The sequence below is a fragment of the Ambystoma mexicanum genome, chromosome 2p (assembly GCF_040938575.1).
Source record: "Ambystoma mexicanum isolate Mex_15411 chromosome 2p, UKY_AmexF1_1, whole genome shotgun sequence".
NCBI lineage: Eukaryota > Metazoa > Chordata > Amphibia > Caudata > Ambystomatidae > Ambystoma > Ambystoma mexicanum.
This window is the reverse complement of record NC_090923.1, coordinates 722,706,558-722,724,376: the sequence shown is the minus strand read 5'-3', so window position 1 is coordinate 722,724,376 and position 17,819 is coordinate 722,706,558. Positions and strand designations below refer to the sequence as shown.

Sequence of the window (17,819 nt, the reverse complement as noted above, 5' to 3'; positions counted from 1 at the left end):
CCCTTACAAATGTGCTTACTTCAATTGAGATTGATGTGTTGGGATCCGAACATTTAGATGGGGGATATTGGATCCATGTAAAAGTTAATCTGAGCTTCCACTGCGAGGTGCCTTTAAATGTATTTGAATTCTTTTTAGTTCAGGTCTCAAATTAAAAAATGTATTTTCTTATTTCTATGTTGCAGTCTTTCCAGTTTTCAGTCCAAGCCAATCCTCTAACTCAAACAATCTGCTTTCAGACGCACTAAATATTTCCAGTATCATTTTCATGCAATTCTGCTCTGTCAAAACTCAGAGCAACACCCACTGCACAAGACCAGACAGAAGGTGCGAAGTTCTGTAATTGATAGCCATACACAACTTCATGCCTCGACAGCTGCAGAAAGGTTTTGGCATATTCAGACATTAAATGGGAGGTACTCTCAGGAGTTGTGGCTGACCAATTGACAATACATCTATTTTTGAGCATGCATCCATTGATTCCATTTTTCCTTTCAATGCATCTTACCTTACAGTTTGAGCCATATCTGCACAGGTCCGAACAGCCATCTTGTGATAATCTAAACTGTTGATCTCTTCAAGTTCCCCGGCAGCAATAAATCCTACCCTGCGCCCCTCATGGCGACATCAGTAGCCACATTTTTGCGGGCATTCCACGGCTTCTGTCCTTCTAGCATGGCGATTGCTCCCTTTGACAATTGAAGTTTGTTTTCAGTGTGTGTTTGGTAGGTTTTGTTTGTGTGAAAGAATGCCACAATATTAAAACATACCAGACAAGATGCCACAGTGTGAGCCGATTTAATTTCTTCTATTCCCACTAGCATCATCCCACAAAGTGACCTTCACTCCGTGGAGTAATGAGCACAGCTAGCCCATGTGGTGTTCGTAAAAAACCCAAGAAATGAATTGTTGGCTGGCATTCACCAATGCTGTGCGACCTTGAATACTGTCTCACCCATCACTTAATGCAGGTTATGAACCTATATGTGATGTCATTTGCAATGCTGTGGCCTTTCCATAAGCAAAAGCATTAAATCTGGAGTCTCGACGTTCACGAAGAGCAGCTTACCTTTGATTATTTTTTATTTCGGAATAAAGTTAACCTTGTTAAACCCTGCAATTTATCTCTTTGCTTCTTTCACAAGAGGTTTGTATTCATTATGTTTTGACGTAACGGGGGACAGCTGTTCACACTATCTATCCCACCTGAGGCAGCCCTGTCAAGCGAGGTAGGTCACATTGCTTGTCCATACCAGATTAGTTGTAATCATGATCCGACTAGGCCTTGTCAATCGGCCGCGCGTTTGCATAGGGTAAGCGTGGGTGAGCGTTGGCCAATTTTTCTGATTCATTATGTGGATTTTCAAATGCAGACTTGAGGTCTGTAGCCTTGTGTTCAACATTGCAGTAGTGGGTGAAGACACGCAATCGCGACGGTCAAGCGAATGCCCTAGCAAGTCAGGAAGGGGCCAGAGGCGATGAAGAATTGGTTCCCACTATTCCAGTAGGGTGTGCCCTTGGCGTCAGATCAGTTTTCAAAATTTGAAAATAGCCGGTGAGCGCAGGCCAACCCAGCCAAAATAGAATTCCTTTGATAGACTCTATCCGTTGTACTGTGAAATCACATAGCCTATAATAGGCACGGTATAAAACTATGAATTGTATTCTGTGTAACTGTCATTCAAAGAGAGTTGGACCTTGGGGTGTAATATTCAATGACAGTTGCTTTTCGGTTCACAGAGCAGGGGGAAGCCATGACTTCAAATTTGGTTTTTGACCAGTGTTACACTGAAGGTAAGTAAAACCGATGGTACAAGGCACTGAAAGCCTTGTGTAACCTAGGATTCCTTTTGTCTGTCCAAAACAGATCACGATATCATATGATATGGCATTTAAAACTGACATAGCACAAGTGTTTCAAGGTGTGACGAGGCAAGGGAGGGGACACAGAGGGGAGACAAACATCTTACGAGGACATGTAACATTGAGATTGCGAAAGTGCAAAAGGAATCGGGGAAGGGTAAAAGTGCTGTGGGAAAGGGGGAGGGGGCAGTGGAGTGCATAAGATAAACAGTTGAAATAAATAAAGGAAGACAAATAAAAAGCGTGGCTAGCAGGTGGAAAGTACACTGGTAAGTGCATGCAACAGTTATCAATTGCTAGTAGGGGGCTGTAGGGATACAGAAACAGTCCCCAAGTGCAAGTGTTAACAGGTGGGCATTGCAGGTGGGCAACTGGCGGGGAGGGGACCTGGGCCCGAGATCAAAGGGTAGCCAGGTCCAACTGTATCGTGGCAACCAGCACAGTTTCAGTCAGCAGATCAGCAGGGGATAGGAGGAGAAAAAGCAGCCAGAAATAGGAGAGGAAGGACCCATGTTGGAACTGGGAGGGTTGATCGGAGAGGACAGAAGTCAGCCAAGCCAGGGCATGATCAGTGATACCCCGGTTATCACAGAGACGGTTGAAAAGGATGGTAGGGTTCACCATAACAAAGGCAGAGTAGCGATTGAGTAAGATGAGGACATGGGGGGGTGAAAGAATAAAGGTTGGCGAGCACGTCCCCAGGGATGTTCAGGAGAGCAGTTTTCTGTGAGTTAATGGGAGAAGAGAAAGGAGAGAGCACAGAGACCGTATCTAGAGTCCATAGGTGTGGCGAGGGAACGACAGAGGAGGTTGGTGAGGGTGTGCCTGGAGGTAGCACTGGTATCAGTGATAGGGAGGCCTGGGTTGGATACCAGGATGTCCTTCGTAATCTTCTTCCTACCAGATTTAGTGATGAGAGCAGGGTAGTCAATAGAAAAAAGTTACAAAAGATAGGTGCGACAGAGAGCACCATGGAGTGTGTAGGCAGAGGGAACAAGGGGAATGGTGTTGGAGGGGGCTGGGAAAAACACAAGGGAAGGACACAGGGAGGGACGTATGCAAAGCAAAACAGTCATATTGTATGCAAACCTAGCAACAACAGACACTTATTGCCAACAAGTTGCCAAAGGGGATACACTGAAAAATGACATTTTGGACGCAATGGTGTAGTATGCAGAGCTATGGAGAACCCCAAAAACACACACATCAAAAGACTGACATAGTCTCTGAGAGAGTAAACGGGGGCCCACTCGCTGAGGTGTGTGAAAAAATAAAACACTTCTAAGGCAGAATGTTCTGGATGTTATGAGGTTGACACAGGTCAGTCGATTGATCATTGCTTTGAAAGTTTTACCTACCATAGACTTTCAATGCCAGTGCCAAGCACTGCATATGTGGATGTGGTGTGGGTCTAGAAGTAGGGTTTGACAGACACCAAGCCTCAGTGTCCCGTTGACTGATGGCAAATATCCATTTGCCCATTTGTATTTCAGCAACTGAAATGGGCAGTGCAGCACTGATGTGCTAGGGCAATTCCATTTTCAAATATATTACCAATCGCAGACGTGTTTCTTATTGTTCGAGGAACATTAATATCAATGAAGGGAGGTGAAAGAAATACATTAATGAATCATACACCAAATTTAATGTGCATAATTAAATACTTTTTAATACTTTTGTAGCATTGAAATTGAGTGTAATCGCATTCAATTGTTGATGTACAAACATTGGGGAGCATATCAAAAATGTTATTGTGAGCAGATTGTGAAGACGGCTACTCATTATTTATATTGGGAAGTCAACTGTTCTACAAGTACCTCTTAGGTGGGCAGGGCTCGTTTGCAATGTTTTGTGGCACTGTATGTGTCCTAGGAACAAAATCTGGATTGATTCCATGAGTATGCATGGCCAACACATTCAATGTCAAATCTTTCACAAATTCAGATTCCGTTTCCTGGTATATATGCTTGGCCAACTATTGTTTGCTTCGTTTTGTGAAGGCCTTGAGGTAACGAAGCATGCTGAAATGTCCTGCCGTTTTTGCTTGTTCCCTCCCAACATTCTCTTTGTGCGCAAGTACAGCTAGTCTTGTTCTGGCCTCCATAACGTCTATGCCGAAATGCAACCTTTTGGGTCTGTACTTTAGGCACATATTGTGGAACACCTCCAAATCTCCGGTATGACAGAATTCTGTGAGTCCCTTCATGTCTCTTGAAAGCGTTTTATCATACACAAGAGCTTTGTGTGGAGGTGAACATGGCACCAACCACTTCTTTTTGCGTTTCTGCTCCTCCGATAAAGGTCCCGGTGCATATTTGTGAAAATATTGGTTTTCTGTCAATGAGTGTACGTTGGAACAATGCTGCATCAATGAATGCCATTTTTCAAGTAGAATTTCTACAGACCCATCGCAAGTTTTGGAGCTCCACCAAAGATGGTTGCTGATAGACTGATACCACTAAGATTTCTTCCGAACCCTTTTTTCTACCAGCAGCTGTAATTTTTTTATCGACTGATTTGGCAACGTGACATACATCAAATTGATGACGAATGTGTGGAAACTGCTCTTGCATGGCCCTGGCTATCGAAACATGCCTGCCAGTGGCTATCAGCTCTGTTTGCATTTTCCTCGATTGAAGATGTTCGACGGATTTGATGAAACCATGTTTTCCCATGGCCACAGAAGTTGTACATTTGGACACCTGCACTATGTCTGAACTCACCATTTGTTTTACTTTCCAAGTCTTGAAAGTGGTATGTGCATTACTTTGTTGAAAATCCTGGGCTGCCGCACTGTCCATCGCTAGCTAGACAAACGTTTGCCAGAGAATGTGCTTTCGATTGACATCAATTTTCCAGGCTTCACTAATAGCGAGGAATAAGAATTCCCTTTGATATTTGAAGTACTGAGTTTTAGCAAGGTACTCAACTCCCACAAATTGACAGAAACTGGACATCTTACCAAAAGTAGACCCGCTGAAAAGTAAAGCTGCTGAACATAGTAGATTTCCAGCTGGCACTTTGTCTGGCATCGGTTGAGCAGACCATGAAAATGTAATATGGAGGTGGACACAGCTGGCTTGGATTTTCAGGCTAGTGCCTTGTAATACACGAGACAAATTCATCAATGGCTCCCTGCGTATGTTCTCCCTTAATGTATGGACACATTTCAGCATCTGTACAGTACAATCTTTAGCAGGCAGCTGTCGAATACAATGTATTTTTGCTCCTTTAACAGCCAATCGTTCGGCATGAATGTGGTTTGTGAGTTGGCTGTGGTGGACAAATCATCCAAACTAGGCAAACTGAAGTTGAGATCTTTAGCAAGTTCCTTGGTCACTTGCATTGAAGCTTCAGTCTCTATTAGTTCAGGTTGTGATATTTGCACACAAATTGGAGAAACAGATCAAATCAAATGTTTCTTGGGTGGAACATTTTTGGCGGGTGTGGATTGTGTCAAGGGTCTGCGAGGAATTGAAATGCATCTTCACTGGATTCAGTTTCCTCTTGTCGAGTTGTCGCATGGTAGCAATGGTCCATGGACACTTTGCAGGGTTTGCCGATCATATTCCATTCAGTTTCCGGCCATTGGGCATAAGCATCATGAGTCTGCTTATTGACTTGACCACGCTGCACCTCAAACATTAGTTGCTCCATTGTGAAAACTGTTTGGCAAGCGACATCTTTGGTTTCATTTGTTGTCTGTGTCTTTATACTTCTTTTCCTTCTAGGCCTCTAAGAGATGTTTTGAAAAACATGCTCAATGTATAGCACACAAACAGCACATACCACTTTAAAAACAGAAACCTATAATTTAAATGCCAGTCTAAAAACCTCTTCAAAACAAGCTTGTTATGTTGTTACCATGGTTTTCTTGCTTTTAATTGAAACCGTGCAATTCTCTTCCGGTCCATGTGCCTCCTCTTCTAATTCAACAGCTTGTGTACACTCCTTGAATCAATATTCAGTAAGAAAAACAAAGTCTATCATACTGGAAATTAAAATCTTTCTTTGCACAGAGCCCTTGCACACATTGAAAAAAGTGTACGATATTTAGTCATAAAACACATTTCAGATGTCACCTCGTAACCTTCTGAGATGTCACATGTACTTGATCACCGTGGAAAACATACTGACTGTAATGTTGCCCTCAAACGTTTTTATAATGTATTCTGCATTAGCAACGAAGGGTAACGTTGGAACCGAAATCAGAAAAGTTGGAAACAGTGCACGGTCACATGCATTTCACTCTCTAATAACTTTTGTAGGATTTACTTTCATTCTTGCAAGGGAACTGTAAGTAGGCAGGCCTCATACTCTGGACTGGTTGCAATTGAGGAAGTGATTGTAGTCGAAGTTCCAGCATCCCCCTGTCACACAATACTTGTTTTAGTACGGCTGAAAACAGCGAAATGGAACTGAGATAAACCGATGCTAACAATGGTACATATAGAGAGAAACCTATACATAAATGCCACTTACTGTTACTAACCGATAGCACACATAAACATTTTCATTTCATTTGCAAGCATAACACATTATCGTAAAGGACAAGCACAATAAAATTACTTGGTAGGCAAGCGAACTTGATGTTGACTCCTGAAATGAAATTGATGCAGAGTCTTGTTCCTTTGTTTTCCGAGCATTGTCAGAAAGTGGCACAAGGGAAAATTTAAAGTTGTATTAGATATGAGGGCAGATTCAACGCTCAAGAACATCACTTTGTGCATGCCGGTAGGACTCACCATTGGGACGTGTCTGGTTTCTTCACTTGTGGGGGACTGTGCTTACATCAATGTGCTCTACGCAAAAAAAGGGACATGTCAAGCGACTAATTACGAAAACATAATGCGACTTTTAAAGGGAACAATGGTAGTATTTTATAATGGTCATAATTGCTTGATTTATTAGAGGCTCAAGTCAAGCAGAGACCGATGATGTATAGTGAAATCTAGTATAGTAAACATTTGAAGTAAATATACACGAAAGCTCAAATCCGTTCATGAAGTTAGCATTTCAATACGCTACCAGATTTAGATTGAGAGATCATACATAGTACTTATTTATACCATTATCCTACATAACACACAGCTAATTAATCATGCAGGACTCACTGGAGGCAGCGTGTGCATATATTCGGTTGGAATTGCATGTTGAAGCAATTTACGATGAATTTGGAGTTGATGCTTTTTTTGTGTACTCAGATCGTTCATACATCCTGCTCTACTTTCAATCTCCTGCAACGGCAAAACCACAATATTTAGCCAATTTTCTTATTAAATCAATATCGTTTGGGAATGTATGCAGGACCATGCCCAGACTTGATGCATGGCTCATAGAAGGGCAATCAAGAACCATACAAGCTGGCATTCTTGAAATGTTTTGATCTGTATAAAAATATATAAATAATTTTAAAAAAATGCTGTATGCATGTGATTGATGTAATTGTATTACAGGTATCTATGCAATATTTGTTTTTGTCAGAGGGAAAAACTGTTCAACCTTGTCGCATGAACACGGCGATAACTGTTTTACAGAAATGATTGGTATACCGCAAATCGTAACGTGTTACTCGTCCGTTGAATGTACTTTCATGCTTCAAAAGGAAACATGCTTACAAATATGTACCATGAAAGATTCCATTCTATTACAATGGACATTGATGCGATGTGCTATTTTTTTAGATCAAAATACTTGAAACATTAGACAGTGGTGAAGTCATTGGGCTAAATGAACATTACAATGCGCGGTACAATTGGTGGAAGTATTTTTAAAAATTGAGATCAGCAATCAATGAATGTAGAGAAGTAAATCGTGACCTACCTCCCTTACCTGGGCGAACAAACAAGACGATTCAGCAAGCATGGGGTCAACTATCCGGGGAAGAAGTTGCATGACGATCAGATACCTTACTGAGCACATAGATGTTCTCCTGTTAAATTTCAAGGTGTTTATAAAGGAAAAGTGGGTGTGTATGTGAATGTGTGATGTGTTTGTTGCGGGGTCTTGATGAGAGGAGCCTGGAGACACTGGGTCTGGGGAGGCAACGAGAACAATGGTCACAGTGTAGAAGAACCCTTATGAAGTGTACACAGTGTTTGGCACCTTGGCCGTTCCCACCCAGCCAGCCCCCTTGCCAGAGCATGGCCAAATGTGCAAACTGCCATTGATACTGGAGTGGGGGATGGATGGGCATGAGGTGAGCGCCAAAGGCCCGGTACACCGCTGAAAGAAGATACACTTTTGTGGATTGCAGAGGCGGGGTCTTGAAGAGGGGGGCCTGGAGACACTGGGTCTGGGGAGGCCATGAGAACAATGGTCAGCGTGCAGAAGAACCTCTTTGAAGTGTACATGGTGTTTGGCACCTTGGCCGTTCCCACCCAGTACCGGAGTGGGGTATAAAGGAGGGGGATGATTTGTTGCGGACGAGGTGAATGTAAAAGAGCACCAACCATTCTTTTATGTCCCTCATAAACCATTGAGCATGTTCTTGATTCACTGAATAATTGAAACAACTTTTTTGTATATGCTCATTTGTATTTTATTTAGTTTGGTGATGTTGATTGCCCAAACTACAAATTTTATACTTGAGGTTACAGCACACTGTGTGAAAATCCCCTGTACTGTCCACTGTCACTGGGGAATTTTGTGCAAATGGCTCCAAAGACACAGGCAGGTATTACTCGTTGAATGCGGAATCCACACCTCCATAAAGCTACCATGTAAACGAATGGTAGGACACCAGCCTGTACCACTTGTGGAAGAGAAACATACATACTGTAATTGAATTAACCATATAAGTGTTCCACCCTTGCTTGAAAATGCATCCTGAATTCTATGGCATAGTTGCCTTTACAAACGTTACTTCATTGATAAATGAACTTGGGCGTTGAAGTCTAGACACATCACACAAGTGAACACCCATTTAATCCATAACGGTTTGGGCCACAGAGAAATATTTTCTTGGATGAAAGTGAAACGCACGTTAGCGATGAACACTCTGGTTTTCAAAAAGCGTGGGAAATGTATCCAATTTGAAGACTAAATTTATTCGTCAGTGATCGATCAAAGTTATGACAATGTAGGAGACAAACCTGAAATATTATTCGTCTCAGTGGTCAAAATGACATCACACCTAGAGTACACCTACTCGTTACTTGGGTTGCGAGGGCGAACTGTTGTGCAAAGTTCGTGCATAAGCACCATCATAATCCTCAACATGGACCTTGTGAGGCAGGCGGCCCTGAAGTCATGCAACTCGGTAATGCACAGCGGAGGTGTCTTCTTCTGATGTGTAGGCCAAGCATCCAGAGTTTTCTTTGCAGCAGCAGTTCTCCACCTCGGTTGGCATGACCTCGCAGCGATTGGAGGTACACCAGGTGGAAACTTCTTCCATGCGACTAGGCTCAGGCTCATGCTCTGGTGATTAATCTTCCCAACAATCGTTAGATTGCCCATTGTTTCTGCATCTTTCTCTTTCAATTACATCCTCCTCGGAATACTCAGGCTCGTAAAGGTAGGGCTATATTGCTGCCATTATATGACACATTTTTAAATAAAACGCAAGTAACAATTGAAATCCATAGTAATGCTAGTGTAAGTATCTGTTTGCAAGAGCTTTCTGCTAAGAAAGTAGCTGAACAGAGCAAAAAAGAGTCACAGGCAATCCAAAAAAGACAGTGAAACAATTGAAAAAGCAACTCTGTTGTCTGATGAGAAGGGGCCTGTTTATACTTCTTGAGGAAAGAGGCAACAAGCCATTTCCATGGAGAGACGTCAATAGCTTGCGCACAGAGAACCTTGACACGAGACGTGCATTGGCTTTGTGAAAAGGGACGCAAGCGTCTAGTGATGTCGGCTTCAAGTGCGGGAGATATGATTTAATGCTGCTGGGGTGCTCGACCTTAAGGCGATGCAGCAATGGATCAGATTAGTACAAGATGGCCACGCCCAATCCCTTGTTTTCGCATGTGTAAAAATGAGGAAAACTAAGGTAAGATGCATAGGAAAGTTTTTTTTCGATCAATCAGTTTGCTGAAAAACACATGCCCGAACGATCGGGAGAATAAAGATTTTTAGTGCACTATCCCTTTAAATTGTTCCCCTTTCTGCGATCCTAAAAACATGGACGCCCCTGCTGATTATAAATATGCATCACAGTTATTGAAGATGTGACACTGGGGGGGTACCTCATTCTACATAGATGCTCGATGTGTGTTTTCTCCCCCAACATCTAGAATAGATATAAACTAGGTGCCCTTTGCCCTCTGGTTTACTGAAAGGGGTACAACAGATTACAAGGGGAATGATTGTAGCCCGTTGTGGTCTGACATCTAACACTGCATGTTTGGATGTTCTTTTTGATTAGTTTGTTTGGCTGAATTTATTTCCTGTTTGTCCTTATATATACGTTCAATATATCTTTTAATCTTGAGTGGTTTATCCTTTTTTATGTACAGGTGCTGCTTTAGGCAGCACCGGTTTTAGAAAATGTGTGCATTTGTCAAGTACATTTCATATTCAATATTTCACTGCCATTTCCTTGTTTGTACGTGAAGATGCATTAATTACTACTTCTCAGCAGAGTTGATCCAATTAAAATCGGTGAGGCTTTTGGCCCAATTAAATGAATTGCCTGCATTGGCTGCAAATAATGCCTGATGTTAACATACCCCCTGTGCTTGCACTAACGTTTCTCCAATTCCCATCAGAAATGGAGATAGCCATTGTATGATTACAATTATGCAGACAACACCAAAATCATCTTCAAAATCCCTAAGAGTCCCACTTCTAGCCCTCCCATCTCACAAAATATCGCTCAGAAATCGAACACTGGATAATGGGCAATTACCACCTACTCAATCTGGGCAAAACCAAGATCATGGTCTGTGGTAACGCCGCCCTCTGTTGGCTCACCCCCTGGCCACCTCCCTACGCCCACCTCATTAACCAACCCAGTAAAGGATCTCGGATGCACTATGGACCCCACCTCATCAACTCTGATAAAATGCTGGTACTTTCTTATTCTCACACTCCACATTTTTTCCTTACCTGACCTTCACACACATTGTCTCAGCGATCATTGCCATCCTTTCTCGCCTGGACTATGCTAATGCCCTTTACCTAGGATCCCCCGCATCACAGATGATAAAGCTCCAACAAGTACTAAACACAGCCGCAAGTCTCCTCCTAGCCCTAGATCCGAGCAAATGCATCACCCCTGCACTCTGTTCTCCATGGGCTCCTGATTGGGCGACTATTCACCTTCAAGTCTATGTATCACCCATCGAGCTCTTCAGAACCACGGACTGAAATACCTGCATAAATGTACATGCTACAGGCCCGACCGAAACCTCAGATTATGCACAGCACTTCTACTCATTCCAGTAACAAAATCTACCTGTATGGGCGTGGGCTCCTCCTTCTCAGTCCAAGCTCTCCACCATCTGGAATCTTTTCCATTATATATCTGCCATGTACAGTACCACCTCACCTTCAGGCTCTCAAAACCTGGCTCTTCCCAGCAGCACCCTAACAGACTTCGCCCTGATCACCCTTATGTGCGAATATTCGCTCACCCCTCCTGGGGAATTCAGGCACACCTGAAATGCCTATAGGTGACATAGCGCAAGCTAACCACGCATATATGGTATGCTCTGCATGACTAAACCAGGTCTGTCTTTCTTCACAAGACCCTCATGCACGGCATTCCCTGGTATTGCAGCTGTCCCTCCAAGGGTTTTGTTCCACACAAACACATTCATATGCGGTACGCGCTGTCTGTCTACAACCACCCTAAACAAACATTATGTTAAGCCTGAGTGGCACCTCCAAAAGAATAGAGTCCCATGAATAAGTCAGTCCAGATGTTAACATAGCTTTACTCTAGACTATTATGACTCCTTCAATACCTTTCCTAGAACCCTTCCCCTCTTCTGATAATTACGGGCTGCTGTTGGAGACCAAGCCACTCCCTTCGTAATTGGCTATAAATGCACAAATGCATTTTACAACTCAGTTTATCATTTCTCAATTCTCTGACTGTCCAAAGGGTGTTCAACCTCCATGTGTCAAGGCCATACCAATCACAGTAGGTGCTATCCAAATACACTATAACATAACATTAAATGAATTACCAAATTGCTTCCATAGATTTGTAAATACACTAAACTAATACATCTATACAAATGGTAAGCTAGTGATGGGGTGAAAATGATAATGTGGTAGAAAAAAGTATGGATCAGTCATTCAGTAAAATATAGAAAATATACAAATCTTCATATTTAGATTAATAGATTGACAGAGCACCAAATAAAGGTATGTCTCAGTATGAGAAGCAGAGAGAGTGAATGCCCTCAAAGATGTCACTTGAGAGAGAGAGGGAGCAGGAAAAATGAGGGGAAAAGCAGATAGAGAAGGAGAGCTCAGGGTAGCAATAGAGCAAAGAAGGGCATATTGGTAACCGACCTAGCCATAGAACCATTGATTCTTGAGTGATAAAGATTTTATTATAAATGATTACAAACAGGCATCATCAGAGACATGTCACTTGAGAGTGTCAGGGGTAGTTCTTTCTCCTCCAGGCCATCCAGGTTCCTCTCAGCTTCACAGGTCTCTCTCCTGCTCAGCCTTTTATACTTACTGGGCATGTTAAGTGGAGTCAGGTGTGAAACGTTAGACAGGGAGGCCCTACCTTGCCTGGCCTCATTAGCGGGACAGTCCAGTATTAATATGGCAGTGTCTTTCTTCTGTCTCTCAGTGGTGGTTTGAGAGATCTTCATTCTTTCAGCTCCCCCCTTCCTCGGCTCAGTGTTTGTAGAAAGAAGCAGTGTGGAGGGATTGTGGGAGTTGTTTTTCTGATAAATTAGGGAAAAACTGTATGGGGTTTTGTCCACATAAAAGGTGTGTGTGTGATGGTAAATGGTTGTGTGGTTTCACAGAAATGGAACTTGTTTGACAATATTCTCTTTCAACTGAAGGAATGTCGGGTAAGGGCATATCTGAGACAAGATGATAGTCCTGCTGATGTAATACACAGGGTGATAAGTAATTTCTTTCTCCCGGTTCTTCCACAGCTCTTTTCTCAGTTGGTACTTGTTGGAATCATGGAGGGGGCAACGGGACAGGGTTTAGAATAACCTATAAAGGCAGAGAAAGTGTTGGAAAGGGGGGAATACTATGTCTCGCTATCGGATGTCTCACCCCCATTCCCCCAGGATCCCTCATCTAGGTGATCCTCCCGCACTTGCCCCCCCTCCCCCAGTTCTAGATCCAAGGGTGATGGCCATGCCCTGGCCACCTGAGAAAGATAGTGAGACCCCTTCAGGTGTCTCAAAGCAAAGACATCCTACACATTCAGAGTGAGGGTACAATGTTATTTTTCCTCCTGCACACATTCATTGTGAAAGTGCATCTGTTTTTATTGCACTTGTTCCAGGATTCCCTGTGATCCTCATCCTGAAACGTTCCAAGCCAATTTGTCCAATTTCTTAGGAGATCCAACAGTACAAGGTTACAACACCCTAACATGTATTTATGCATCTTCATAGCTTATTTGTCCCAAGTATATCCACACCTGGAAAAAGGGAAATCAATCCGTACTCTGTGATCCCAGAATAAAAGCTATGTGGGAACAGCTCTTCCTTCTTGCTATTGCAGACTATTTTGTTCATGGGGCTTGAATCAATACAATATCAACACAATAACGCTTGTTCTGCGTATTTCAGGCAGGAAACTGATCTCTTCAAACTACACAAGGATCCAAAGAGGTATAAGTTATGTAAAGCATTATTAAAAGAATGATTGTCTTGTGTGTTGTTCTCATGTAGTATTTTCAACCTTTTGGCGAATATCTTATGTTGCTAGAAATAATGCTGTATCCTCTACTAACACAATCCCAACTCTAGCAGGTGGACTGGTAAGCTCTGTAAGTTCATCAGAGAGGTAGACACAGTGCAGATGCAGACTTGGTGGGATGGAACTCTATCTCACTGATGCAGCTCGAGTATCTAACATGTGGTACAAGCACATGACCAACGTAGGTAAAGAAACCACTAGGGACGAGCTTCTATGCCTGCTCACTAATCACCTATGCCATGAGGGCCTCCAGGACGTTTATAGCAACTGACATACCAGCAGCAAGAGCACATTGCCTTATGTACCTATCCATGGTTACAACCCGAGGAAGATTCCAAGGGAAAACGGCAATATTGAGATGGATGTCCAAAGCAACATTTCCCTAGGAAGATAGTTATATAAAGACACTTGACATGATGAACAATTACTGCCAACTAGACCCGGCTGTACAATAACTGACTGCCCACAGAAAGGAGAGACAAAAACAATAACATTAAAAGAATAACCATGCCCTAAGAAAGAACCCAAGGAAATAGGAGGGGTACCGGGATGTTGGGAAAGACCACAAATGCTCATGTATGGCCAAGTATACAGCACTGAAGGATGGAAGGAGGGAGTAATAGGTAGCAAGGCGCACGCACTGGTACAAGCGCCAGTAAATGCTGTACAAGGAGAAAATGACAAGTGCCTAAAAGAATGGGATACAAGCATAACGTTACTGACCTGGGTGGACAATGAAGCAGGACCAATGCCCATAATACCACTGAAGAAACCAGCATTGTGTTTCCAGAATGATGGAGTGGTAAAGGTTGGAGCAAACAAGGAATGTAGGTACACAGAAAAGCATCCAGCAATGAAGATTGGGATGGCAGTATTAATGGATCACTATTGGGCAAGCTGCCACCCAACTCGGGAGGCGTATGTTCATTTGTACATATCATGCCTGTACTAGTAGTACCACAGAATGTCAAGATAGACCACTTCCCTAAAATGGACAGTACTAAATGAAAGAAGAGGTCCGTAGAAGTGAGTAGAGTGAAAAGAGAACTATTTCTCATCGGCATCAGAAACATCACTGGATGATGTGCCACCTGAGCACCGGCTATTTAGTAGGACAGAATTTTTTTCACCTAGTTCCAGCTGTATAGACATGCACAAACACGTAATGGCTGCAGATAACGAGATGGGAGCTGATGCAGACAAACTCAACAGTAAATGGCTTAAATGTATTAAAAAGAGCTCTGAGCAGTAAGGTTGATGGCTCTCCAGAACAGATATGTTCTAGTTAGTTCTTATCACAGCAATGGAAGGAGGAGTTTGCACCAAGATCATGAGTTCATGTTGCACGTTCGTGCCCGCAAATGTTGGAGTAAATGGCACCCTGACAGAAGCGATAACAGGATTGTCGAAAATTCACGCCCAAATGGAGGCGGAAGCCTAAGGACCAGGAAAAGATCAGAGCTGGCTGTCGTATTTATTTTCCTGGGTGCCAACGGACTGAAAGAACTACTAGGAGCACTTATCCTAGTACTAGTAGAACTGTGTGTGATCAAAATCAGCATTATACAATGTCGCAAAACAATAGGGATGAAGGAGTTGGTAGATATACATGTTGAAGAGAAAGGACACGATAGTAGAAGAAAGACTTTGACAACAAATACTGGGCAAAATGGGTATGGTGCAACCCAGAAGGAGACTGCAGTTATGTGGAGTTTCGATGACCATGCAGATTACTGCGGACATCTTGGGGGAGTGATGAAGATATGGCTACCAAAAGCATCAGTGACGAAGTATGGTGCTTTGATCGACAAGTCGACCAGAAGGGGGTCTGAAGAGGGGGTTCCTGGAATGTGCCCCTCCTCACCCCCATGAACTTGACAGCCAAAAGAGTCAAGAACGCAAGATGCAACTTGCTGTTTGGACAGCCCCCCAGGAGGGCCACTGACATCCCTCTATGCAAAGAAAAATTTACTCGGACAACAATTCAAACCCTATCCATTCAACTTCTTTATGGATACAGTTGCCACAACACTGATAATGAATCCAAACACCTCAATGGACCTGATTGACTAAATACCGAGCATAGACTGTGCTGACGTCATTAGTGACACCACGACAGAAGCAAACTCTTACCCATGCACTAAGTTACATAGACACACGTGCACACATGAAGAACATGCTTACAGTTTTGTAGACAGAGGACTGATACATATACATACTTTCGAAAGCCTTTATTATTTCTCATTAGCCAAATGCAAAAAACGCAAGACGCAAGGCAAAGAGATGCAGAGCAAGCTTAGTGATGCTTATTGTAACTAACCATATGGAAATACTGGGTCATATAAGGAGCCTTAAAGGGCCAAATACTACTAACCTATAAAAGGTAGGATGGTGTAGATCTGTGGAAATTATAGTATAACTGTAGTGAGGTTACATGAGGCCACGAGGCTCGGGACGAGAGGTGAAGAAAAGCAGAATTAGGCTGCACTAAGCAGCAGACCAGGGTTCACAGCCAAGGTCAACATTGAGCACAACATTCCTGGGCCTTGGAGACCAGAAGCCATATGCAAAATCCTAGCATAAATCCTCACAAATTGCAGACCATAGAGCTTGATTTCGCAGCCCTTGGCCACGTGGTACGGATGAAAAAGACAATGGTCATTCAACCCCGGTGAGAAGATGAGCAGTTCCCAGCGACAGACCTGAAGTGAAACATGGATTCTTTAACAATGTTGAAACCCTGTAGGCACTCTCAAAGGCATATTAGTAATACTAACGGCTACACTGGTAACACATAGTCTTTCTCATCACCTTGAGAAGGTGCGCTGAGAACAGAGCAGAGTCCCATGCCTGGGGAGACCAGCTCCAGCCAATCGGGGAACACAAATCCAGGGGTGGATGGAAGACGGCAAGGACCAATGGTAATCCCTGCAACAATGTAATAGATTGTTTTTTGAGGAAAGGCCCGGCAAGCCACCTGACATGCAAGGGCTAATAGAGTAACCTCTATAGGTGCAGAGTATATATAGGCACTACCACCCACACTATCCAATCATGTACCCTCATAGGTTTTTGGGGAAGAGCTCCATGTTGTGACACAGTAACTGAACAAAATTGCTGGGCATGGGTTTAGGAGCTGTGATTTCAGAAAATTCTCAATGTCTTGTATGATCCCTGTCTGTGCAATAAATGACAGTTTTAACTTGCCCTTGCCTGAGTCCTCCATCTGTGTACTGGGGGAGGGTCCATTGGGCCCTTGGTGAGCGAATGGTTGAGCTCGCAGTTTGAACCCCAGTACCTCTGGTATACCTAAGCCAACACAACAGATGTAGATAAATAGACCTGTAGTAATTTGTTGGAGTTGAAAAAGAGAACTTCAAAAGCAGAAATCAGAAAAATGGACACAAATAAATATAGGCAGCCATAAACACAGAAACCTGTAAAGAGAACAGGTGGAGAGAAAAGGAGAGAAGGATAAATTGCAAAACAGATACGTTTTTGGGAAAGATTCTTTGAGAGATAGATATGTAACAAGTTAGAGAGGGAGAAATGATGAACAAGACAGAAATGCATCAATAAAGAGAAAATACATTTTAAGATTAAAAAACAGACGGAAAAATAAAAACTGATACCAGAGAGAGATTGAGATGGTTTTTGCGAAATGTTGTTAGAGGTTGGAATAGGACGATGGAATGAAAAATAGACCCAAAAATAATAATCTGATATTTATACAGCGCTTTTATCCACATATTTAGATATATTATCACCCAATCGAAATTGGTACTCAGCGTATCGGAAGGATGAAAGGCTGAGTCGATCTTATCGGAATTTGATCGTGACCTGCAGATCAAACACAGGTCACAGCAACAAGTGCTTTACTCGCAAAGCCATCTTTCCAATATAGAGAAATGGAGGAAAAGATTTGTTGTGTGATGGGAGACTATGACCGAGTACAAGATAGACAGAAAAGAGATTTATTGAATCTTGTAGTGATTTTGACATTGAGAAATTGAAGAGAAGTAGAGAAAAATCAAATATGGTGAAATGGCAGACAAGTATTGAACAAAGAATATAATAGGTTCATTCTAACCTAAACTTTA

At 42.7% G+C, this 17,819-nt stretch overlaps 1 protein-coding gene across 1 annotated transcript in view; it reads left to right on the top strand.

Moving 5' to 3' along the window:
* Positions 1–17,819, top strand: part of LOC138566723 (rho GTPase-activating protein 11A-like) — a 586,658-nt gene that overhangs the window by 464,369 nt on the left and 104,470 nt on the right. The window lies entirely within an intron of this gene.